This window comes from Chlorocebus sabaeus, chromosome 21 (genome assembly GCF_047675955.1).
Source record: "Chlorocebus sabaeus isolate Y175 chromosome 21, mChlSab1.0.hap1, whole genome shotgun sequence".
Taxonomy (NCBI): domain Eukaryota; kingdom Metazoa; phylum Chordata; class Mammalia; order Primates; family Cercopithecidae; genus Chlorocebus; species Chlorocebus sabaeus.
In genome coordinates this window covers 24,574,984-24,600,344 of record NC_132924.1, presented here as the reverse complement: position 1 = coordinate 24,600,344, position 25,361 = coordinate 24,574,984, and the positions used below count along the sequence as shown (strand labels likewise).

The following is a 25,361-nucleotide window of genomic DNA, read 5'->3' as shown; positions in this document are numbered from 1 at the left end:
TTTTCACAACCATGTTGTCAAAGCATAAAAATGTACAGGGGGCTGGCACAGTGGCTTACGCCTGTAATCACAGCACTTTGGGAGGCTGAGGTGGGTGGATCACCTGAGGTCAGGAGTTCAAGACCAGCCTGACCAACATGGCAAAACTCCATCTCTACTAAAATGCAAAAATTAGCCAGGCGTGATGGCATGCACCTATAGTCCCAGCTACTCGGGAGGCTGAGGCAAGAGAATCACTTGAACCGGGAGGCAGAGGTTGCTGTGAGCCAAGATCATGGCACTGAACTCCAGCCAGGGTGACAGAGCAAGACTCTGTCTTGGGAAAAAAAAAAAGAAAAATTCAGGGGAATAATATACATCAGCCTCATGAAAGGAGAAAGAGGAAGAGAGGATGTGAAGGGGACTGTACAACAACTACATCTGTCATGTGCCATTTTATTAATAGTCACAACATAAAGTCACGTTTGAAGAAAATACAGCAAAAAGTTAGTATCTGTATAATCTGAGTGGTAGGTACATATATGAATACCATTTAATTCTGTTTTTCCCTTATGGTCAAAATATTTCATAATGAAAATTTTAATTTAGAAAATCTACATTTTATTAATTAAAAGCACAATGAAACTAGTATCTGACTATCACAAACTCAAGTAGGTTTGATAGTTTCAGGACTTTGTGCTTTAAATATTATGGAATAATACAATGTAAAATCAAAAGTGGTTGTTTGCCAAAAATGCAAATGCGTGCTTGCATTTGATAATACTTTTGCAGTGATTATGCTATCTTCTCCCTCTGCTGTATGCTGGTATGTAAAAGAGAGCTGAAATATATTTTCAACAATGAAGAAGGAAGTAAAATATTAAAGGTGACCCTTGGAGATCAGTTTTCATATTAAATTTTGTGAAATTCAGTAGATGCCTCTGCTTCTCTTAGATAAGAAATGTTAATGGAACATTTCAATCCTCCACAAATGAATCTTTCCTGAACAGACCTGGAGCATATATGCACAGTCTTTGTAAAACCATTCTGAACATATTTTTATGAAATCCTCCCCTGTCTACAAAATAGCATGATTTTCCTTCCTATTCCCCCTTTTTCCTCCTATTTCCCCACTGACACCTGATGCGAAGAAGCTTTTGCTGGCTTCACACGCTGTCAGAACAGCAGAGGAGCAGGGCGGTTTAAAGCTGCCATAGGTACAGCTTCTCTCAGTGGCCCTGTATGTTGGAGGTTGGAAGGACTAAGTCAAACGACAGTTCAAAGGAATCATGAGTAGCCCCCAAATGTCCCCAGAAGAGCCCACCCTTGAGAGAACAGGTGCCTGGGAATCCTGTGTCCACCAGTCACGTGACTTCTGCCTGTCCAGATGTCCCACCCCAAACTGGCTTTCTGCAGGAGCAAAAGAGCCTGGTCCTTCGGACCTGATGGTCTTCACCAGGTAAGAGGCTGGCTACTTGCAACAGGTGGGAGGAGCAGATATGGGGGCAGCACAACGTCATGATTGGCAGCACAGAGGTGGAGAGAGACCAACCTGGGTTCCAATGCAATCTTCAGTATCAGTTGATACTCTTAGAAAGTTCACCTCTCTAAAGCCACTTCTTCCCCTATAACACTGCAGAGGTACTACTCTCTCACTGGCCTGGTGTGAGGGTTAAACGACATGATGCCCAGAAAATGCTCTGAACAGAACCCAGAACCAGGTGGGCCCTGGCGAGGTGGCAGCTGTCAACTATGAGCTTCCAGTCAGGAGTGGCATTAGCATTCTCCACTACATTCTTCTAAAGCTCCCTCTTGAAGAAATCCTGGTTCTTACGCCACGCCTGGTTCCCTTCAAGACATCAACTGACCTTGAGCTCTTACTAGACTTCAGATGTCATTCATGTGAAGTTTGGCTTTCTCACTGGCTCCAGGATTCTGATTCCCGACACTATTCTGGGCCCACACTTATCTTGAATCCCGTAAACATTGTACTAAAGGAGCCTCCTTCCTGAGACTGTTGAACTGTACATACCTCCATCCCCAGGGTTTTATCAACATAATCAGACAACTAATTAAAGTAGCAAAAGTCCCCCAAAATATTGTGGGGATATTCTACCTTCTCTATCTCAGTGAATTAAGGAATGGACATTTTCAGTCTCCTACCTGTATTGTCACTTGTTCTATTTATGAAGATTTCTCTGGCAAAGAATTTAATAGCCTTTCTTGTTTTCCACTCATTTATACTTTCGCAACATCTTACGTGACTTTTGAGTGCTGACTGACTACATAAGAAAATACAGCACTGTACTGTGAGTATTCTGTCAATTCAAAATTCATGACCCTAAACTACTTCAAGTTTGAAACACTTTAATTACTACCTTAAGAAAATGGCTAGGTACACTAGATAAGGTGATCAGTGCAACATTCAAATACACAGGAAATTTCTACTCCCTGATGTGTGTGTGTTTCATTGATTGGCATTTACCATAAAGGCTTCCACTAAGACATTATAGAAAGCCTTCAGGTAATCAAATAAATACATATCTCAGTTAAGCGTGATGTCATCTTCCACACCATCTCAAGTGAGGGAGAGTTTGTAAATAGACAGGTCAACAGAATAAAAGGGGAGGAGGGAAGGAAAGTAGGGAGAAAAATGGGATTAATGCAAGAGGGAGGGAGGTAAGAAAAAGTGCAGGGTGGGGGTAAACTGGAACCAAGTAAATTTAATGTCTGATACACTCAATTGATTCCGAAGAGATCATTCTGAAGACCCAACCATGTGTTTCTGAAGCCTCTGAAAACAGAAGAATCTCCTCAAATCCCCTGAAAGACAAGGATAGTAACTCCAGGAAACCACCACACACATTGTTGAGAGCTTAGAAAACCCCACACCAGGTGCTGGAGGAGCAAAATGAACAGCTGCCTCATGGGGCACCCCTGCATCCGCAGGCTCTTCTGAAATGCTCTGGCTAGATTCCTTGCACAAGCCCAGCTTTGGCCCCTGAAACTTCCATCCACACAAGGAGAATCATGTGCTAATCACAGGGGAGTCCCTAAATGAAATCTAACTCATGCACAGGTTCAGCAATCTAGTTTTAAACCTCATAAACAGGCATTTTCATCTCTGCAGGTCACTATGAACTACTACCAAGAGCACCTGTCAACCTATAAATACATAACATAATGATGAATAGTAACTATTTCACTTGAGAGGTTTAAATCTCGACAAAATGAATTTTTTTTAAAAAAGTTTAAAACAGGACTCATAAAAATATAGAATAAATATATGTCAAGATATATGAAGAAACCATCAAGATAATAAGGCTGATCCAAAGAGGGCTGATGGAGAATGTGTTTCTAGCCTTTGAAAATGTTAGTAGAAAATTGCTAGGTTACCTGCAAAGCTGGTTAATGTCCTAAAATGCATAAAACAGGGTTCTTTCCTTCACTAGACAGCTATTGCCAAAAATCTATACAGTAACACACAACTTCCCAGTGTCTATAGACTCCAATTAAGAGTGAAAAACAAAAGTTAAACATAAGGAAGTTCTCCTGAATAGTTAAATAATCCTTGGTCAGGTTTATTTATTTAAAAAATGTTCCAATATGACATTGAAAGGATATGCTCCTCTACTTTTTTGCCTTATTTCCAAGTTTTAAATAGTTTTTCTTAACCCATTGGCTATAATTCTACACATTTCAAAGAAAGGAGAATACAGCTACGATTTCAGCCAGTTTCAGTTACAAATACAGATATCTTTCCATTGCTTTTTCTCTTTTCAATAAGAAGGTCATCCTTAAATCAGATTTCTGAATTTCTCACAGTAAAACAAATATTTGAATTATTAGGGGAAAAAGTTTTTTTAACCTGCCACTTAAATGTTCAAATTGAGTCACTTTAGATGTCTTGGAAAAAAATGTATTGTTAATATTTGTGAGCATTCTAAGGAAGGGGAGAATCACGCTAAGAAATTAAGACATTTCAAAATCTCAAGTTTTTGCTTTCTTTTTTTTTTTTTACTTTTTCACTTTTCTTCCCACGCCAGATGGGTCATGTGATGACATCATCACAAGATTTGAGGGAGGCACATGTCACACACGAATGTGAAAACCCAATCATCACGCTTAGGAACCAATAGGAACAGCTTTTACTTTTAGCATTTTGGTTTATGAGCTCAGTAAAAGTCCACAAGTCTCATCTGAAACATTACAAATTCTAGTAATTATATTTAATCATTATCTTTCATTAACTCTAAAATGCACGTTTTTTTCCTTTTTTTTTTTTGAGACAGAGTCTCACTCTTGTCACTCAGGCTGGAGTGCAATGGCACGATCTGGGCTCACTACAACCTCTACCTCCCGGGTTCAAGCAATTCTCCTGCCTCAGCTTCCCGAGTAGCTGGGATTACAAGCGCATGCCATCACGCCCGGCGAATTTTTTTGTATTTTTAGTAAAGACAGGGTTTCACCATGTTGGCCAGGCTGGTCTTGAACTCCTGACGTCAGGTGATCCACTCACCTTGGCCTCCCAAAGTGCTGGGATTACAGGCATGAGCCACCGTGTCTGGCCCAGCCCAGATCCACATTTCTTTTCATCTATTACCAACTCTAAATTTGGGTACAATTTCACAATGAATGGCATCTTTCAATTGCAGTCAGATGGACAGAAGTTGCAAAGCAACTTTCATGTGTGAATATTTAAAAATTCAGCATTGAATTGAATTAGCAGAATGGGTCTCAGCAACTGTAATGAAAACCCTGAGATATACCAAAGCAGTTACTAACCCTAGGCACCAAATGGTTGTTGGAAGTGCTAGGATCTGTTCCTTTACATTCCCAGCCCAACAACAGTCAGAATTGTGTTAACATGACAAAACTGTGGTGGTAAACAGCTTAAGAACTCAGCATCAGTGAACTAACTTACCCTTTCTTCCTTCCTTCCTTTCTCTTTCTTTTCTTTCTTCTTTCTCTTTCTGCCTTCCTTTTTTTTTTTTTTTGGACACAGTCTCATTCTGTCACCCAGGCAGGAGTACAGTGGCGCTGTCTCAGTTCACTGCCGTCTCTGCCTCTTGGGTTCAAGCGATTCTTGTGCCTCAGCCTCCCAAGTAGCTGGTATTACAGGCATGTGCCACCTCGCTGGGTTAATTTTTGTATTTTTAGTAGAGATGCGGTTTCACCATGTTGGATAGGCTAGTCTCAAACTCATGGCCGCAAGTGTTCTACCCACCTTGGTTTCCCAAAGTGGTGGGATTACAGGTATGAGCCACCATGCCTGGCTGAACTTTCATTTTAAAAATTTCTTTTTTCCAGAAACTTTGTAGAAAGTGTTAATTCAAAATAAACCAGAATAAAAATTCTTTTAAAACTATTTCCCCAATATTCTTTATAGCACAAAGGGCAAATCGTGTAGCAAAGTTTAGACACTGAAGAGTTGAGTTGAAAGTGATTCAGGAGACTTATATTTTCTTGTGTACAAGTGTCACGAGTAAAAGTTACCTGATGTATTTTTCTTGTATTTTTTATATGTTTATAAGAGTGTTCAGTGATAAATACCTACATATCATTAAGTCCAGAGGAGTTCTTTCAATAAATATATTTTTAAAATATATTAGACACACTCAATTCCTTCCTAAAAGATCATTTAAATAATGGGAGGTGCTGGGAAATAGTTTAACTGGCTAGGTTTCTTTTTCTCAGTTGTACATAAAATGTGTATCCACCAATCAGTGGCATCGTGGGTAATAACATATGGACATACAAATATAGATAACAGTAGCAATATTTAAATATCTGGTTTCTAGGTAAACTTGCCATTAAGTAAAAATAATCCATTAGTTTACTTTTGCAACCAGGCCTTACTTTCTTTTCTAATACATTTTAGACTGATGGGAAGCAATAAAGAATCTAGCTTAGAGAGCTACTTATCCCCCCATCAACTTCTAAACACAATCAGATCCGATCCAAAGACTAAAACCAACAATATTCACCATGCTGGGTCTTTTGTTTTTGAATTTTGTACTATTATCTGCTCAATATATAAGTAAAGTTAGTAAAAATATTTTTAAAATAAAAACTTGTCATTTGGAAGAACATAGTTTTGACATTTAGAAGATACAAGCTGGACAATAATAGAATCTAGGCCTTATTAGAGCCTCCAATGACTATACTGTAAGAAAATTTTCAAAGACAGAGCTCAGTTTCCACGACTTAGAGTGAGTACACGCTCTAGGGGAAAAGAAAAAGCAATTCCATATGGAGAGTTTTAATTTTAGATGGCTTCTCTTGTCAGCTTCATTTCTGTTCCTCCCCTTCGTTGAAATTCACTGTTCTCAGAAATTCTGTAAAGGGTTGAGGGTGGAAAGAGAATTGTCCGTGCTTACATTAAAAAAAAAAAAAAAAAAAAAAAAAAAGTCATCTCAAACTGAAGTCCTCTTCTGAGGCATTTAAGATAGGTTCAAGAAAAGAAATTTACTCTCAGTATCTAGGAAATGTTCTCTCTATATTTCTCTGAACATAAGAAAGTCTAAGTGAGACATTTCAAGGCATCCCTCATTTCATTTCCTCCCTGCATTCTTACCCAAAAGGCCAAAACACCAAAGCTAGCTTATTATATTATTCCTATTCTTTCACAGACTTCATCAGCTGAATGCAGAAAAGGTAAGATTTGATGTAAATGGAGGAGCTAAGCTGCTATCAGAAAGTACTAATAGCCTTGATTAGGATATTAAGAGTCTATAGCTAGTTGTCAAAGGGCTTGTCTTAGGCAAGTACACTGCCAACAATACCAGAAATAGAATTAAGACAACTACTCAGTTACCAAGTAGTGCATTTATGTGTTACACTGAGAAGGAAAATTGCCATCTTCGTTACAACACCGAAGCTGAAAAAAAAATTTGTTCCATGCACGCATATAAGTACTGCATGCTTGATACAGCAAACAGAGGTTTCCATTGACTATTTTCATTGAGTCCAAATTTCCCTTCACTAGCAGACAGCTCTTACTCATCTCAGCAAGCTGCTCACAGACTGACTTTCTACTGTGCAAAGAGTAGAAGGCAGCAGGGAACTCGGATGCTGAAACAATGAGAAAATTAAGTTGAGATGGATATGTAAGAACCTTCCGTTATAGTAAACAACGTTCACAAGACTTGACTTTCCTCTTCAACACAATGTGAAATGGCATTTCCTGTATCTTAATTTAACCTGCCTAATAAAATGTTTATAAAAGGATTACATCATCTGCAACCATACAGAATTTAAGGCAAACTCATTTAACTCTAGAGATGCACTCTTTGAAATTACATTTAGAGACTGTGTGATATCCAGTATTCTCTGTCCTGGCCAGCATGGACCAGCACCTAGGACTGCAGGCCACCTCTTCTTGTTCATGCTACACCATCTTCTGGCCCCAAGTTACCTTATGAGGTTTCAAGAAAAAGGACCACTGAGGGAGCACAAGCCATGTCACAGAGATCCCCACTGATGGAAGGAAACAACAGAGTGGATGGCCAAAAACTCTTTGAATGTTATTTCAAATCTGCCTTGGATTATACATTGGACCTATTATAAGGGAATTTATTTCAAATTAAGTAGTGAAGCTACATTGCAAAAGCACAGATAGCTCTTAGTCCACGCTGCTGTTTCTGAGTGAATAATTAAATAAGTGAGCCTGAAGCGGTTTCAGCACAGTCCAAGTTTTCCCTCTCTCTGACCTTCTCCTCCAGCCCCACGGCAGCGTCTTGAGCAGATGTAATTCAAAACACAAACCCAACGTGAAATCCTTCTTGATCAAAGCCTGTTAAGCTCAAAACTTATGTAGAGAAGAGAAAAGAAATATTTTATTTTTAAAAGGCCTCTCTTTCCCCTTCAGGCTCCACTGAGAACCACCACCCCAAACCTGAAAGCCCAAAACAGATAGTGCCTGATCAGTCGGCTTTAGTGAGGTTAGACAAAGATAAACCACATGGTGGTGGCTGCCCCAAGCCTCAGCAATTCCAAGAATTACTAACTGAATCCATGGCCACATCAGTCCATCTTCTGGTGAAGCTAACGTCATCTGGCTTGTGTCCTGAATAATACCTTAGTGATTATCTGAAGATCATTGATACTCAGCCTTGCTCTCTCTTTGTCCTGACTCTGTCCAATTACCTCATCAAATTCCTTAGCGTAGTAAACGAAACCATGATTGGGGGGTTCAAATCTTTAGTCTTGTGCCCCTCCCTATTCTACCCCAACTTATTTTACACATCTCAAGCAAATGAGAGCATCCATTCTATGCTTAATACCCTCCCCCTTCCTTTTTCCTATAAAGGTGCCCAGCAGTCATCTCACATTTTTGTTAATCACTACATAACACCAAAGCCAAGAAAAGGACTGGATTCACTGCAACTCTCATTCCGGGAGGCAAACCTACTTCACTATGAATCTCTGTTCATTGTGTTTGGGGTTTAGAGAACTCTATTTAGGAGTCTAGTTTAATCACCAAAAATTGAGCCCCCTAAGATTCACCTGATATATTCAAATGTTTTCTGATGATTTCTAAACAGTCGACACAGGCACTGCGCCTAAAAAGGAGTCCTGGACACTGCGCCTAAAAAAAAGCCCTGGGCTCCTGGACATGTCAGTGTGAAGCTTCAGAACTCATCAGCCATCTGTATCGAACGGCTATCTGAGGATGCTTGTCAGAGCTCTTGTAATCCAGCACCCAGCAATTGAGCTTAAATGTCACTCCTGGCTAGATATCCAGGCATGCCCTGTGCCCACTAGGTCCCATGGGTACAACAAACTCCAGGCACCAGTATGTGATGTAATTCATTGAACGGCACTCACTTTATGATCTGTGGCTGGTACACTGTTAATTACATGGCAAGGAGAAGTCAATATCAGGCTAAAATGGAACCCAGCTGTCCCACAACATAATCATGTCCACCTGAGACACTGAGCCATCACCCTTAAATAACTTGTAAGCACTAGCTTCCATAGCCTCTCTTCTATCAATAAGCCACACCACAAATACAGTCCCTGAATCCTGCAGTTTTTTAGCATAAAGCGACATTTTCTTAGCACACTCCAAATTTAAAGCCTATTTTCCCAAATAAAAGAGGAAAGGGGTCAAAAATGGTAAAAAATCAAAGGGGAAGTGGAATCTAAGATGAACTGGAGGGAGCAGAGAGAAAGGTGATATAGAAAAAAGGAGTGGGAGGGGAAAAAAGGAAGGTGGGAAAAGTAAAGAGAAACAGCATTTAAAACACTGCAGAGACAAAGATCAGCAGAATAATAAGGTGACAAAGCGAAGAAGTGAAAGAAAAATAGGTTGGGTAGTGGTGAGATGAGCATATCCATAGTGTTTGTTCCTTCCAAATTTTGAATACAGGCTTCAGAGCAAGCTGTTCACTACTATCAACACCTTGTGCAATGCAAATTAGTCACTACCAAATCTCTTTACATTTGTCTGCAAATTTTCAATGTCCAGTTGGAATGGCATGACAACAGTAACGCATCACAGAAGGCACTGTCAGGTCACAGAGTCAGTCCTCCCTTTAGGACAGCTAAAACCAAACAGCAGTTGATACGGGAGGCCCACCATGGGGTTATACCGAGGGTCACCTTCCAACAGGTTTCTTAACCCTCTGGGGACACCTGGCTTTCACTCTTCCCCATGCCCAACACAAAACTCAACAGGCCGGGCACTGTGGCTCACGCCTGTAATCCCAGCACTTCGGGGGGCCAAGGCAGGCACACTGCCTGAGCTCAGGAGTTCAAGACCAGCCTGGGAAACATGGTGAAACCTCGTCTCTACTAAACATACCAAAAATTAGCTGGGTGTGATGGTGCGCACCTGTTATCCCAGCTACTCGGGAGGCCGAGGCACCAGAATCACTTGAACCCAGGAGGCAGAGGTTGCAGTGAGCCGAGATTGTACCACTGCACTCCAGCCTGGGTGACAGAGTGAGATTCTGTCTCAAAAAAAAAAACAAAAACGACTCATGATCACTTTAGAATGGACAGTGTCTCTGTTCTCAGTGTAGAAGAACATAGTTACTTTTAGTACCAAGTTGAACTGCAATAATTGAAAATGATTTTCACAGCAGCATAGGATTCAGATTAGATGTAAGAAAGAACTTTCAAGTGATGTTTAGAATGATATACAGGAGATCGTGGCTGGTTCTACAATAGTCTTTGGATATAACTGAGAATATATTGTCATTTACTAGAGATAATTTCAGAAAAGCCTACAATGGGCTAGACAAATTAATTTCAGAATGGCCTTTAACATCCCAACAATTTCCCAAGCTCCCTAAAGACTCATCGACTGTTACACTTTCACTATTCAGTCATTTCCTAGAAAAGCTTCCTCAGAATCCTAACAATACTTTCATGAAAAGGACATCTTCCTTATTGTCCCCTCCTCCCTATGCATTGACAAAGCACTTTCTTATAAATGACAATGTGCTAAAAACAGTCACAAATAAAACAAAAAAAAGGAACATATAGCCTAACCACCATGAAAGTCTCCAAATACTTTGATCTATTGCAGTGAGATAACTGAAAAAGAAAGAGAAAGCTGTAAGAATAAAAATGCACAATATTCCTTGCAAAAATACTAGAACACTGAATGTCCAGTAATTAAAAATATCAAAATATATACAATGCATCAACTCAATGGAATGAACAGCCATAAAAGTAATTGTGGTATAACAATATGAAATAGTGCTTGTGAGATAACACTTCAAATAAAACATAGAATACTCTCTTCCCTCCTATTACAATTATTTTACCATTTACAAAATGACCAAAAACTGGAAGGAAACAGAAAACAAAAATAACAGATGCACTGTTATGGAAACATGGAACTAATTTTCTTTTATTTCTGTATTACTTTTATTCTGATATTGGTTGCAGTAAATGAAAGTTAGAAGATCAAGTAAAGAAGGGAAAAGGAAAACACAGTTACAGCTTTTAGAAGACTATACAATCAATGTCACACAATACTAGCATAGACCAATATGGAAGACACAGCTCAATGAGAAAATACGGATATGGTGTAGCCATTAAAAATGCTTAGGAAGGTCTGTAGATGTATCTTCCAGTGGGAAAAGTGACCCATGCAGAAATGGACATTGTTACAAACTAGGTAAAAGGTGGGAGGAAGAGTTTCCAGTGGAAATGAAATTAAGAGCTTCAAGGAATTAAAGAAGACCACTTTTCCAAATAGATACTCAGAGTGAGAACGCTAAACATAGTATGTTCTAGCAGAAGATTGTCAGATAAAGCAAATCTGAGATTTTACTTTCTCTGCCCTATCAAGAAAAGTTTCTGAACATAGTGGCTTATAAAACTCATGATACTGACAGGTGACAAAGTGCTAGCAGCCCTCACTCTCAGTGCCTTCTCAAGCCTCGTCGTCCACTCTGGCCACACTTGAGGAGCCCTTCAGCCTGACCCTGCATTATAGGAGCCCCTCTCTGGGCTGGCTGAGGCCGGAGTCGGCTCCCTTTGCTTGCAGGGAGGTGTGGAGGGAGACGCGTGGGGGAGAACTGGGGCTGCTGCACAGTGCTCCAGGGTCAGCGGGAGTTCTGAGTGGGCACAGCCTCGCTGGGCCTGCACTCCAAGTGGCTGGCCAGCGCCACTGGCCCCGGACCTGAGAGGCTTAGCACCTGGGCCAGCCGCTGTGGAGGGTACGCCGGGTCCCTCAGCAGTGCTGGCCCGCGGGGCTGTGCTCGAATTCTAGTCGGGCCTCAGCCACCTCCCTGCAGGGCAGGGCTCAGGACCTGCAGCCCCCAATGCCCAAGCCACCCCACCCCCACTCCCCACATGGGCTCCCACATGGCCCGAGCCTCCCAGACAGGTGCGGCCCCCTGCTCCGTGGTGCCTGGTCCCGTCGACTGCCCAAGGGCTGAGAAGTGCGGCCGCAGGGTGCAGGACTGGTGGGCACCTCTGTCTGCGGCCCCAGCGTGAGAGCCACTTGGCAAAGCCAACTGGGCTCCTGAGTCTGGTGGGGACTTGGAGAACTTTTATGTCTAGCTAGAGGATTGTAAATGCGCCAATCAGCACCCTGTCAAAACAAACCAATCAGCTATCTGTAAAATGGACTAATCAGCAGGATGTGGGTGGGGCCAGATTAGGGAATAAAAGCAGACTACCTGAGCTAGTAGCAGCAACCCGCTTGGGGTCACTGCTGCTCACTCTTTGGGTCTGTGCCACCTTTATGAGCTGTAACACTGCAAACGTCTGCAGCTTCACTCCTGAAGTCAGCGAGACCACAAACCCACCAGAAGGAAGAAACTCCAGACACATCTGAACATCTGAAGGAACAAACTCCGGACACACCATCTTTAAGAACTGTAACACTCACCATGAGGGTCTGCAGTTTCATTCTTAAGTCACCGAGACCAAGAACCCACCAATTCCAGACACAATACTCTGTGGCAATGGCTGCCAAACACATTCACACCCAAAACAAAAAATGCAATTAAAAACATCATGAGCACAAGAAAGTACAAAGAAGTGGCATGGGAATAGTGCTTCTTTCAATAGTTCTCAAACTTCAGAGCTAATTAAATTTATTTGTTTTCCCCAATTGGAAGCATAGTAATTAGGGATATTCAAGTTACAGCACGATAATTTAAAATGTATTTTGAGAATTTGAATTAAATCTTAGGAAATAAGCAAAAGTGACCTTCCTTCTAAAGACTGACTTTGTTTTTAAAACTATTTGTATTTGTTTTACTCTGTTATGTGTCACATTTCATTCCTATCACTCTGTGTTCAAGAGAACACTACTTAAAGATTTCTAATTTAGTGTGTACCTAATGAGAGAAAGCTAGAGAATGATTGCTGCAGCTGCTGGGTGGTCATGGATTGATTAAGGTTTGTGGATTACTCTGGCCCTTCTTTTCCTTGACTCACTGTTTACTATGTGGTATATACTGGGACCTAGAGAGATCATAAGTGAAAGGAAATTGGATAAAATCTGTATCTATATTTTTCTTTGTATTTGAAGGGGAGGCTTACATTATAGATTGAAATCAGCTTTCTAAAATATCCACAGATCCATCAAATCGAATAAATGCCCTCCCCCAAAACTCAAGACAGCCAATGCATGATTCAGGAGGGAGTTAGGCACTGGGGAACTTCCTGTGATGGTTAATTTTACATGTCAACTTGCCTGGGCCAAGGAACACCCAGATAGCTGGTGAAGCATTATCTCGGTGTGTCTGTGACTATTTCTGTGAGAGATTAGTAGTATATTAGTCCATTTTCATGCTGCTGATAAAGACATACCCGAGACTGGGTAACTTACAAAGAAAAAGAGGTTTAATGGACTCTCAGTTCCACATGGCTGGGGAGGCCTCACAATCATGGCGGAAGGTGAAAGGCACATCTTACATGGCAATAGGCAAGGAGAGAATGAGAACCAAGCAAAAGGGGAAACATCTTACAAAACCATCAGATCTCGTACGACTTATTCACTATCACGAGAACAGCATGGGGGAAACTGCCCCCATGATTCAATTATCTTTCATTGGGTTGTTCCCATAACACATGGGGATTATGGGAGCTACAATTCGCGAGGAGATTTGGGTGAGGACACAGCCAAACTGTATCAATTAGCATTTGAATTGGTGAACTGAATCATGCAGATGGTTCCCCAGTGTGGAAAGGCACCATCCTGTCCACTGAGGGCTCAAATAAGGTGTAGGAAGATGGAATTCACTCTCTACCTGACTGCCTGAGCTGGAACACCAATCTTCTGCCTCTGGTCCTCCTGGTTCTCAGGCCTTCAGACCAGCCTGGAATCCGTACCAGCAGCTCTCTGATCTCCAGCTCTCCACTGGCTTTCCTCTCTCTGTGTGTGTGTGTGTATATATCTTACTGGTTCTGTTTCTCTGAAGAACCTTGACGAATACACTCACTCACTCACTTTTCCTCTTGCATTATTTCTTCCAGTGTATAACATTTTACAAAGTGATATACCCATGCTTTTCAAGTGGAGTTGAAGAAAGTACTTAGGGTAGAGAAAGCAATGTTCTGAGTTGATATTCTTTGATGGGGATATCCCATACTATACAGATAACTTAAGCAGGTTCTAAGGATTTTGCATGAAAAAACAAGTAACCGATCCACATCATTCCACTTTAAAAAGCAGTACAGGCCAGGTGTGGTGCTCACATCTATAATCCCAGCACGTTGGGAGGTAGGATAATTGCTTGAGCCTAGAAGTTCGAGAACAGCCTGGGAAAAACACGGAAAAACCCCCATCTCTGGCTGGGTGCGGTGGCTCACACCTGTGATCTCAGCACTCTGGGAGGCCGAGGTGGGCGGATCACCTGAGGTGAGGAGTTCAAGACCAGCCTGGCTATGGTGAAACCCTGTCTCTACTAAAAATACAAAAAATTAGCCGGGCGTGGTGGTGTATGCCTGTAATCCCAGCTACTCGGGAGGCAGAGGCAGGAGAATCACTTAAACCCAGGAGGCGGAGGTTGCAGTGACCTGAGATCACGCCATTGCACTTCAGCCTGGGCAACAAGAATGAAACACTCTGTCTCAAAACAAAAACAAAAAACAAACAAAAAATCCAAAACTCCATCTCTTCAAAAAAAGAAAAAATAAAGAAAAAATTAGCCAGGCACGGTGGTGCCTGTAGTCCCAGCTACTCAGGAGGCTGAGGTGGGAGGATCACTTGAGCCCAGGAGGCAGAGCTTGCAGTAAGCTGAGATCACACCACTGCACTCCAGCCTGGGCAACAGAGCCAGACACTGTCTCAAAAATTTTTTTTAATTAAAAAAAAAAAACAGTATTAGCACCACAGAAAGATATTTGAAACTACACAATACAAGAGAATAAAAATTGTAAAAGTCAGGAGAGATGTACCTCCTCATACGATGTGGCAAAGGCACTTTGCCTCTGTAAGCTTCTCTCCAAAAACCTATAACCCCATTCTAACCATGAGAAATATCAGACAAACCCAAATTGAAGAATAGTCTATAAAACACATGACCAGACTTCCTAAGAAATATCAAGGCCATTAAAAACAAGGAAAGACTGAGAAGCTGTCGCAGGTTGAACGAAGCTATGACAACTAAATGCTATCTGGAATCTGAGGAAAGAAAAAGGACATCAGGCAAAAACCTGGTGAAATCCTGAAACACTCTGCTATTTGGTTAACAGGATTATACACTGTTAATATTTGGTTTTGATAAATGTACTTTATGTAAGACATAATGTGTATGATATTAGCATTGCTGGAAGCTAGGTAAAGGGAACGGGGTAACACTCTGTACTATGGTTCCAACAGTTCAGTCAACCCCAAATTATTTCCAAATAGATAGCTTAAGAAAAAAATGCAATAGATATTTTTTTCTTACAAGGAACAGACTGGCAAGAGGAATTTTGTTCACGTGGCTTAAAAGTAATCCAAATTTAATCTGAATGTTTGCAGACAGCTTTTTTTTTTTTTTTCCACTGTCTCCCAGGCTGGAGTGCAGTGGCACAATCTTGGCTCACTGCAACCTCCGCCTCAAGGGTTCAAGTGATTCTCCTGCCTCAGCCTCCTGAGTATCTGGGATTACAGGCGTCCACCACCATGACCGGCTAATTTTTTGTATTTTTAGTACAAATGGGGTTTCACTACATTGGCCAGGCTGGTCTCGACCTCCTGACCTTGTGATCCACCTGCTTCGGCCTCCTAAAGTGCTGGAATTACAGACGTGAGCCACCGCGCCCGGCCTTGCATATAGCTCTTTCAACTTTAAAAACAAAAGGCAAAATATTTTAGGAAAAGCTGAATTATCAAATACATGTGAATGGGGAAAGAGGAACAAAGACTTGGGTAAGGCTGGCTACACGGATAAAAGAAAACAGTGGAAAGATAGATAATCACTTCCTTGGATCTACTGCTAAGATTAGCTGTAAATTCGTAATAATGTACACAAAAGAAATCAGCAACATATCAAAATTGAGATTGTCAATTTATTCTCCAGGTAGCAAGGTGCTTTTGCTTGGCAGAGGAAGTTACACAGCGAGGTAAAGAAAAGGATTCATCCTTCCAGGCAAAGTGTGCAGGAGCCCAGCAGGCGGCCTGGGGAATTTTTCACCATGCCATAGAAGACTGACTTAATTATCTTAAGAATGTACATTGTAAATTGTCATTTTCTCACTCAGCATCTGACAGTGAATGCACATATAGCAAATTCCATTTGGTCAACGATATGAAAGAATGATTTGAACCCAAACGGCTGCACAATGTGCTTCTGCATCACCATCTTCCAGTCTTGAAGCCATAAACCTCCCATTCGATGATGCCCGAAACTAAAAGAATAGCGTCAGATTTTCCACGGTCTTCAGGAAACTGGCCCTCATATCACTATAGCCCACAGAATTGGGACAGCTTTACAATGTAAGGCTAAAAACTGCCATCACTGGTTTTTGTAGGGGTAATAGGATAATCAATGTTCCTAAGTTTAGCATGTAGAAATCAGGACCTGTTTTCCCTTAGGAGGGAGATGATATATAAGAACTTGAATCTAATCATGAAAAGCATTAGCCAAATCCAAATTGAGAGAGATGATGCACAAAACCATGGTCTGTACTCTCCCAGAAATGTCAAGGTCAAAGAACACACAGAAAGGCAAAGCGCTATTCCAGATCAAAGGAGAGCACAAAGGAAGACAGCTAAATCCACACAGGATGGGGACTGCATCCTGGTCTAGGAAAGAAAAAGTGTACAGAAAATTTGATGAATTTTGAGTCATGACTGTGGATTAGATAATAGAACTGTATGAATGTTACATGTTCAGGTTTTTATAATTGCACTATAGGGCCATATTAGGAAATACATACCTACTAAAGTATTTAATGCTAAAGCGGCACAATGTCTCCATCAGGCTCTAAAGTGTTTTTTGGGGGGAAAATGTATGTATACACAGACATATGCACACGCACACACACACACGCGCGCGCGCACACACACACACACATAGAAAGCGAACCCCAGGGAGAAAATGAGGCAAAACGTAAACAGTGAATGTATCTGGCTGAAGGTTATGCAGAGTTCCTTGTACCATTCTTGTAATTTTTTTCCTAGTTTAAAATCTCATCGAAATAGAAACTTAAAAAAATAATGATTTTTGGAACTAGAGGGTGATTGTGCAGTATTATAAATGTACTAAATGAACTGTCTAACATGTTTAATTTTAGGTTATGTGAATTTCACCTCAGTATATAAAAATAATAACGAAGAGTCCCAAGAGACTCTCCATAATTCCAGCGGCCACAGTTGCCTGGACTCAAAATGGGGACAAGTGACAGGCATAAAGTGTTAGATGGCAAACCCTAGCATGCCCAGTGGCCACAAGTCAGCCTCCCTGAAACAGGGGCCAACTTTTTGTCCTGAGAACCGTCTCTGAACCTACTCCAAGCCTCTACTCATCCCAGGTCCAGGCTAAGTCACCGAGAAGGAGGATGCCCGCCTCACCCCTGCAGGGTGGCTGTTCACCACACCTGCCCCTCTGTGGGCTACTCTTCACATTTTAATTAAATTATCGGGCACTTCCTGAGGCAGCTCTGTCTTGCATTTTTAGACTGGATGGCCTTTGAGTGTCCCTGTATAAGCCAAGACTTTTGACAGAAATGCAATCCTAGTTACAGAAACAAGAGGCCAACTTATATGAAATGGAACTGGGAGATACATATAAAGACCATTATACACAGGACATAATACCACATTCCACAAGTAAAGAAATTCTCAATAAATATTTGCCGAAAAAAGAAAGCAGGAATGTATTGCAGCCCTCACATCACAGATGAGTATGTGATGCTCAGAGAGGTTAAGTATTTTGCCCAGGGTCACAGCTAGTAAGTGCCTAAACTGAGGTTTGATTGAAGGTCAGCAAATTAAAGTCAGTACTTTGAACAGTGACCTCCGATTACTACCATGTTTCTTTGAGAAAATATGGTGTAACTTACGGTTGCAACAGGCACTGCTGAGCACTGCATCCCTAGTAAAGGAAAGAGTTATTTTCTCTGCAGAGAAAACACAGAATACACATAAAATACCTGCTTATAAAGTACCAGATATTTCAAATGTGTATGCCAACATATAAGCTGTATTTCCCCTCTCCAATTGCCTCCCTCTCAAATAAGAAAAAAAAATTAAAAACACGTTTACATCCATTTTGCCCAAACTTGGATGATCAGGCTTGGAAGGTAAGAGGTGACTAGCTAACGGATGGGGTTTGGTGTGAGTTTCCCACCCTCCCAGGCTCCTAAGTCCAAAGGCATGGGAAGGTGCTGCCCCCTGGTGACGACATGAGGTAATCAGCTCAGTACAGTGAAGACTAGCGCTTCACACCCTCTCAGAGTTTGGTAACATTGGCAGAGTTTCAGAGTTTCATACACTGGCAGATATGGTAGGGCAGATTCTAAGCAATCACTGTAACAATCACAATCCCACCCCATTCACTTGCACTTAAATGTACTCTTGAGGCAGGGAGAGAAAATGGCAGCGGAACAGCTCTCAGCACATAAAAGGTGGGAAAAGGCTAAAAATGATAACATAGGAAGGTAAATAGATCACGAGTGCTCTTGCTCTCTCTCCTTTCTTCCCTCCCTTCTCTCCCGCTCTCTCTCTCCCCTTTCTCTCCTCCCTTCTCTCTCTCTCTTCCTCCCCCCTCCTCTCTCTCTCTTTCTTCCTGCCCCTCCTCTCTCTCCCTCTCTTTCTTCCTGCTCCTCCTCCTCCTCTCTCTCTCTCTCCCTTGACAGGCATTTTTGCATTTGCATTCCTGAGTTCTCTTAACCTTTTACTTAGAGCGGTGCAGTATGGGTTAGAGTAAATAAATTTTAAAAGCCCAGAGGCTTAGGAATGATACAATTATCACTGAATTTTGGTGTCCCTTCTTACCCTGTGTGAGACTCCGGGCAGGTTACTCAACCTCAGTATAGTATTTTTAGATATAAAACCACTTTCACCAGTTAGCTGTGAGAAGAGTGTGTCAAACACAGTGGAGGGGCCCTCATATGTGGTAAACAATGTTTAGTTCCTCTTTCCCTCTAGGCAGGCACTCCATAAGGACGGCTCATAACTTTGCTATGCTCTTTTTTTTTTTTTTTTCTGGAGAAACCCTATAAAAATGTCAAAAAGGACTAACACACGGAAAACAGGTTTGAAATGCAGAGACCAACCTGCATGGAGTCAAAGTGATTGGTGTGTTGACACACTATTATGGAACAATTTTAAACAGAAATATAAGTTTAGGAGCAGACATCCTAAAAACTGCCCAGAAGGCCTAATGAAGGAAGGGAAGCTGCTGAAGAGGAGGACGATCTGGCACAGAAGAAGAAGGAGAAGGAGGAAGGAGGAGGAAGAACAGGTTCAACGAGAGTGAGCAACATGTTCATTTTCACAGCAACTAAATACATCAAACAAAAATAAAACCCAGCTGTAAATAGTAAACATTCTGCCAGTGTACTGGGTAAATAATATTGTTTCAGTAATTAATGTCATTTTTTATAAACCGCCCCTAAAGCATTTACAATAAGGATGTGACAATGAGGAGGAAGAGGTAGGGGGAGAAGAGGACGGACCCAGGGCCCCAGAGCTTTATATGTTCATACACTACACATCAATCCAAGTTTTATCAGGGAAAGAGGTAAGAAAGGCCTAGAAGCTGACCTGTTACTCAGGACCCAGCAAAGGAGCGAAAAGGAGGTAAATTGGAATTTTCTCTATAAAGCACAACAGCACAGATGTGCTCACAGCAGGACAGAAGCAGCGGGAAAGAGGGAAGGGTCATAGTCTATGACCCCCAACTCCCTCAACTTTCTGACTTCACTAAGTACTTCATTCCAGACTTATTTTTTTTTTCTCAAGGCCAAAGAGAATAAGGTTTAGAAGATGAAAAGGTGGACAGAATTGTCCTATCTGCTTCTATTTCACTGGTAAAAGTATAATAAAATAAAGGCAAAATACCTTATCTTTACCCTTATATAATAATAGCTAACATTTATAAAAGATCTATTATATATTATTACATACAACTTCAGATATTTTATTTTTTGTTTCTAGAATTTCCATTTGGTTGCTTCCTACCATTTCCATTTCTCTACCAACACCTGTTCTCTGCTAAGATTCTCATTCACTGAAAACATGGTTTGTTTTTCTCACTGGGGATAGTTATTACAGTCATTTTTAACCTTTTGTCTGTTAGTTTCAACATCTGGTTCATCTGGGAGCTGGAGCTGATTTTCTTTTGTCCTCATTCTCCATGATCTGGGAATTTTTGATTCTTTTCCAGATACTATAAATGTTAGGTGGTGAAAATTCTGGATTCTGTTTTTTTTCCAATGAGTGTTGCTTCCTTTGTTTTGGCAGATAGTTCTTTTGTCTGTGCACAAACTGCAAACTGTTTCGAGGGCTACAACTCTGGTCTTAGTGAGATCTTCCGTCCATAGCTAGGGTGCTTTGAGTAGGCTCTATGCATGTGTGGTTCAGAGTCAGAGATGTTGGGAGATACAGCTTAGGGGTACCCTCTCTGGCCACCTTTGTGGTCTGGTTCCAGGCACTAATGCAACAACTGAAGACACTTGTTGATATGGGCTCCTATAATTGCTCTACACGGTCAAGGCCAAAAATGAATATGTTGCCTGGAAAACCATACTTTCCAGAGGACAAAATTATTGCAAGCCAAGGGTTAAAATATCCATTTAAATCAAACTGCTTTGGCTGAAACCTTTTACTATGTTTATGAAGTCCATCACGGCATGGTGGCTCACACCTATAATCCCAGCACTTTGGAAGGCAGAGGTGGGCAGATCGCTTGAGCCTGGGAGTTTGAGATTGGCCTGGGTAATACAGCAAAACCCTATCTCTACCCCCGAGAAAAGACAAAAATTAGCCCTGGTGTGGTGGCATGTTACTCAGAAGGCTGAGTTGGGAGGATCACTTGACCCCAGGAGGGTGAGTCTACAGTAAGCCATGATCATGCCACAGCATGCCAGCCGGGACAAAAAAGTGAGACCCTGTCTCAAAAGAAAAAACACAGTCCATCACAAATTACTTCATTGCTATCCTTTTTTCTCTTGTTCTACATATTTGACTAATCTTCATATCTATTAAATAGGAACTCATAATTTATAACAATTCTGTCTATTATAACTAGATGGACAAATAGAGTATCGGCTAATGTAAAACATTTTGCATTTCCTCTCCCATCATGTCATTAAAAACTGTCTTAAAGAGCAGAGTTATTGTGAATCAAATATGATAGCCTCAAGGTAAAGAATCTACAGATTATGTTGAATTTGTGGCCAATCTTTATTCTTAGCAGAGCAGCAGCTAGCTAGAGTTTTAAATTAGAAACCACTTCTACGCTGATATTACAATAGAATTTGATACTGAGCCCAGAATATTTAATAGGGAGGTCTAAATAGTATCATTTATAGAGATGAAAGCTTTAATATTACTCATTCTTTCCATTTACTAGTTGTTAAAATAACACTGTACTTCAGTTTTCTTAAAGTAAACGAATAGAGCTGAAAAATAATAAATAAGTATTTATGTGATATCTGAGTTCCAAGTAAAGGTCCACTTTCTGGGCAGGGGGTCATAGTGGGCATGGTAAACCCACTCATATCACCCTAGATTCAAGCTTTTCTTGGAAAAACAGTACTGTATATATATACAAACCATATATATAATGTGGAAGGACCACATAACCCTGGATGCAACTGATTGTGCCAAGGTGGTTACGTGGCTCAAGTCAGACAAGATTTTTGATCCAGACAATCTGAAGTATACTTCTTAGGGATCATTTCTATAGGTGTATTGATAATAGCATACAAAAGAATGAAATACAAATAAATTTAGAAGATAGAGTACAAAATTTATACTCTGAAAACTACTACACAACACTGTAGAAAGAAATTAAAGATGACCTGAAAAAATCAATGGGCACCCCATGTTCATGAATTAGAAGGCTTTATATTGTTAAGCTGGGATGGCAATGCTCCTCCCAAATTGATCTACAGATTCAATACAATCCCCATCATAACTCAGCTGACTTCTGTGTAGAAATTAACAAGACAATCCTAAAATTCATGTGGAAATTCAAGAGACCTTCACTAGCCAAAATAATCTTGAAAAAGAACAAATTTGGAGAACACACACTTTCTGATTTCAAAACTTACTACAAAGTTTCCATAATCAAGACAGCGTGGACTTGACATAAGAATAAACATATAGCAATGGAACAGGATTAAGAATCCAGAAATAAGCCTTCACATTTATAGGTAATTGATTTTTGACGAGGGTGCCAAGAAAATTCAATGAAGAGAGAACAGTTTTCAGCAAATGATGCTAGGAAAACTAGATATCCACATGTAAAAATGAGGTTAGACCCCTTCCTTACGCCATATACAATTAACTCAAAATGGATCAAAGAACTAACTATAAGGGTGAAAATTATAAAACTATTAGAAGAAAATGTAGGTATACATCTTCATGGCCTTGAATGGAACAATGATTTCTTAGTTATGAAACCAAAGGCATAAGCAATAAAAATAAAAAACAAACTAGGTATGTATCAAAATAAAAATCAAATTTAAAAACTTTTATGCTTCAAAAGACACTCTCAAGAAAGTGACAAGGCAATCCACAGAATGTGAGAAAGTTTTTGCAAGTCATATCTGATAAAGGACTTGTATCTAGAACATACAGAACTATTACAACTCAGTGATTAAAAGATAAACAGCCCAATTAACAAACAAGCAAAGGATTTGAACAGACATTTCTCCAAAGAAGTTATAAAAATGACCAATAAGCACAAGAAAAGATGCTCAAATATTATTAGCCATCTGGTAAATGCAAATCAAAACCACAATGAGAGACCACTTCCCTCTCATTAGGATGGCTATCAACAAAAAGTCAGATAATAACAAGAGTTGATGAGGACCTGAAAAAATTGAAATCTTCATAAGCTACTGGTGAGCATACACATTGGTGCAAGCACTTTGGAAAAGTCTGGCATTTCCTCAAATGGTTAAATATAGAGTCAGTATGTGATACAATCATTGTGCTTTTAAGTATAGAACAAAGAGAAATGCAAACATACACCTACACAAAAACTTGTACACAAGTGTTCATAGCAGCTTTAGACATCATAACTAAAACTAGAAACAATCCAAATGCTCATCAACTGATAAACAGATAAATAAAATGTGGGATGTGTGTGTATGAGAGAATAAAATCAGACAATAAAAAGAAACAAAGAACGGATACATGAGACAACATAGATGAACCTTGAAAACATCATGCTAAGTGAAAGAAGCCAGTAACAAAAGACTACATATTGTATTATTTCACTTATATGAAGCATCCAGAATAGACAAATCTATTGAGAGCATAGACTAATGGTTGCCTGGGGCTGGGGAGGATGAGCAGATTGTGGTGACAGCTAATAGGTCTTGTTGGGATAATGAAAAAGCTCTAAAATAGACTTTGGTGATGGCTGTACAACCCTGTAAATATACTAAAAGCACTGAACTGTACATTTTAAATGAGTGAATCACATGGTCTATAAATTACACATCAATAAAACTGTTAAAATATGAGTTATGTTCTCAGTTTTACAAGTTTTGTAAAAGTGTTTAAATAAAACTTTGCAATTCACCCCATTCTTCTAATAACATATTATGCATTTAGTGTACTGCATTTAATAACTTTGTTTACTATAGACATTATTATAACCAGTTTTTTATTATCAGTCATTTACTCCAAATGAATTCTGATAGTAAAGAAAAAGGACTGTGCAGGTAGACTGTAGTAAACTGTATTACTGTAAATACGGGGCCACAGGTGCACTGAAATGTGATAATTTGACTATTTCAATTAAACAATGCCTTAGCTAATTTTTGTGTAGACTAAAAACTGTTAAATACTTGAATTCACAGTGACTGACACAGCACAGTGAAAAGAAAATAACAACACAAGGTCATTCTTCAAGGGAACTCCCTGAATATTCCATTTCTAGAAATTTCTATCCCAGCCCAAACTAGGGAATCTGAAGGACTCCAATTAGTCAATGCCAGTAGGTCTTCTTTGTCTAATCATTTCTATTACCTTGTGACAAGAATCTCCATTCACAGAGTTTTTATAAAAAAGGGGGGGGCATCAAAATCTTGTCTTCAATGGCAATCATAATCACTTTTACCGCGGTTCAGAAATCACAGACTTCACACACCAGGTCTTCTTGATCTCTAATAACTTTTTAAAGAGAGGTGTTTAAAAGCACCATCACCACTTTGCAAATCAATTAGCTGAGGTTAAAAAAATAATGATTTGCCCAAAACTAAACAGGAAGAGCTGCAGAAAACAGAGCCCCAATCCTTAGGTTCCAAATGACACTGATGAGACATTTTTGTAGAACTGGATTACTCCATTATCCTTGGTTAAATGAAGTTGTACCTTACAGTCATTTATTCAAAGGCAGGGGCTAGTGCTTAGCATACAGACTGTGCTTCATGTTAAAACGCGCACACACACACACACAGTCACAGGCCACTGGAGGAAGGTTGAAAGAATAATAATAACAACAACAACAACAATAACTAAGAGCAAGAGAAGACTATAATAGGAAGATAGGAAATGTGGCTGCGGGGATTTAGAGAAAAGGCATCTTAAGAGTTTTTTTTTTGAAACCATAAAATTAGTAAAGAAAAAAGAAAATCTTCAGATTTATGAAATAGCCTAGGAAGGCTTAGAAACAGCCACTTTCTAAGACTAATGGTAAGGGTATAAATTGTCACCAGTTCTGGAATATTTTGTAATATGCATGGAAATCTTCAAAAATACAACCCAAGGACCACTAAATCTTGCTGGGGATTAGGGTATGAAATGCTTGGATGTGTCCCCCACAGTCAACCCCATGACTGAGCCTTCCATGAGAAGCTTCTATGAGAATATGCAGAAGAGACAAGTTTAATCATTGCTGCAGCTTTAGCTCATGTGTTTCTGAGATTTTCATTGAATTTTCTGACAATAACTATTTTAGTCCTTTTCCTGCTGAATTATATTTACGTTATAAAATATGCCCAATCCTTAACCAAGGACCTGCACTACTAGAGATTAAGTTGTAGGTCTATTTGCTGTGGCACTGTATATAATAATTTTTAAACTGGTAACAACATATACATTCAAAATTAAGAAATTGTTTAAAAGAATTTGGTAGTTGTGTATGGAACACCATACTTCTAATCATGATGTTTGAATGTTTATGTACATGAAAGAGATTCAAACTGCACTGCCATGGGACAAAAGGAATTAAAAAACTATATATGATGGACACACAGTGCAAGCATAACATACATTCTTAGAAGCATCAGACTTT

General features: G+C 40.1%; 1 protein-coding gene and 1 non-coding gene across 5 annotated transcripts in view; both read right to left on the bottom strand.

Moving 5' to 3' along the window:
- The window catches only part of ELMO1 (engulfment and cell motility 1), a 578,573-nt gene that overhangs the window by 302,111 nt on the left and 251,101 nt on the right, over positions 1-25,361 (bottom strand). The gene's annotated exons all lie outside the window — the stretch shown is intronic.
- On the bottom strand, positions 4,020-4,121 carry LOC119620664 (small nucleolar RNA U13). The gene has a single exon (XR_005237208.1). It is a non-coding gene; the product is annotated as a small nucleolar RNA U13 (small nucleolar RNA).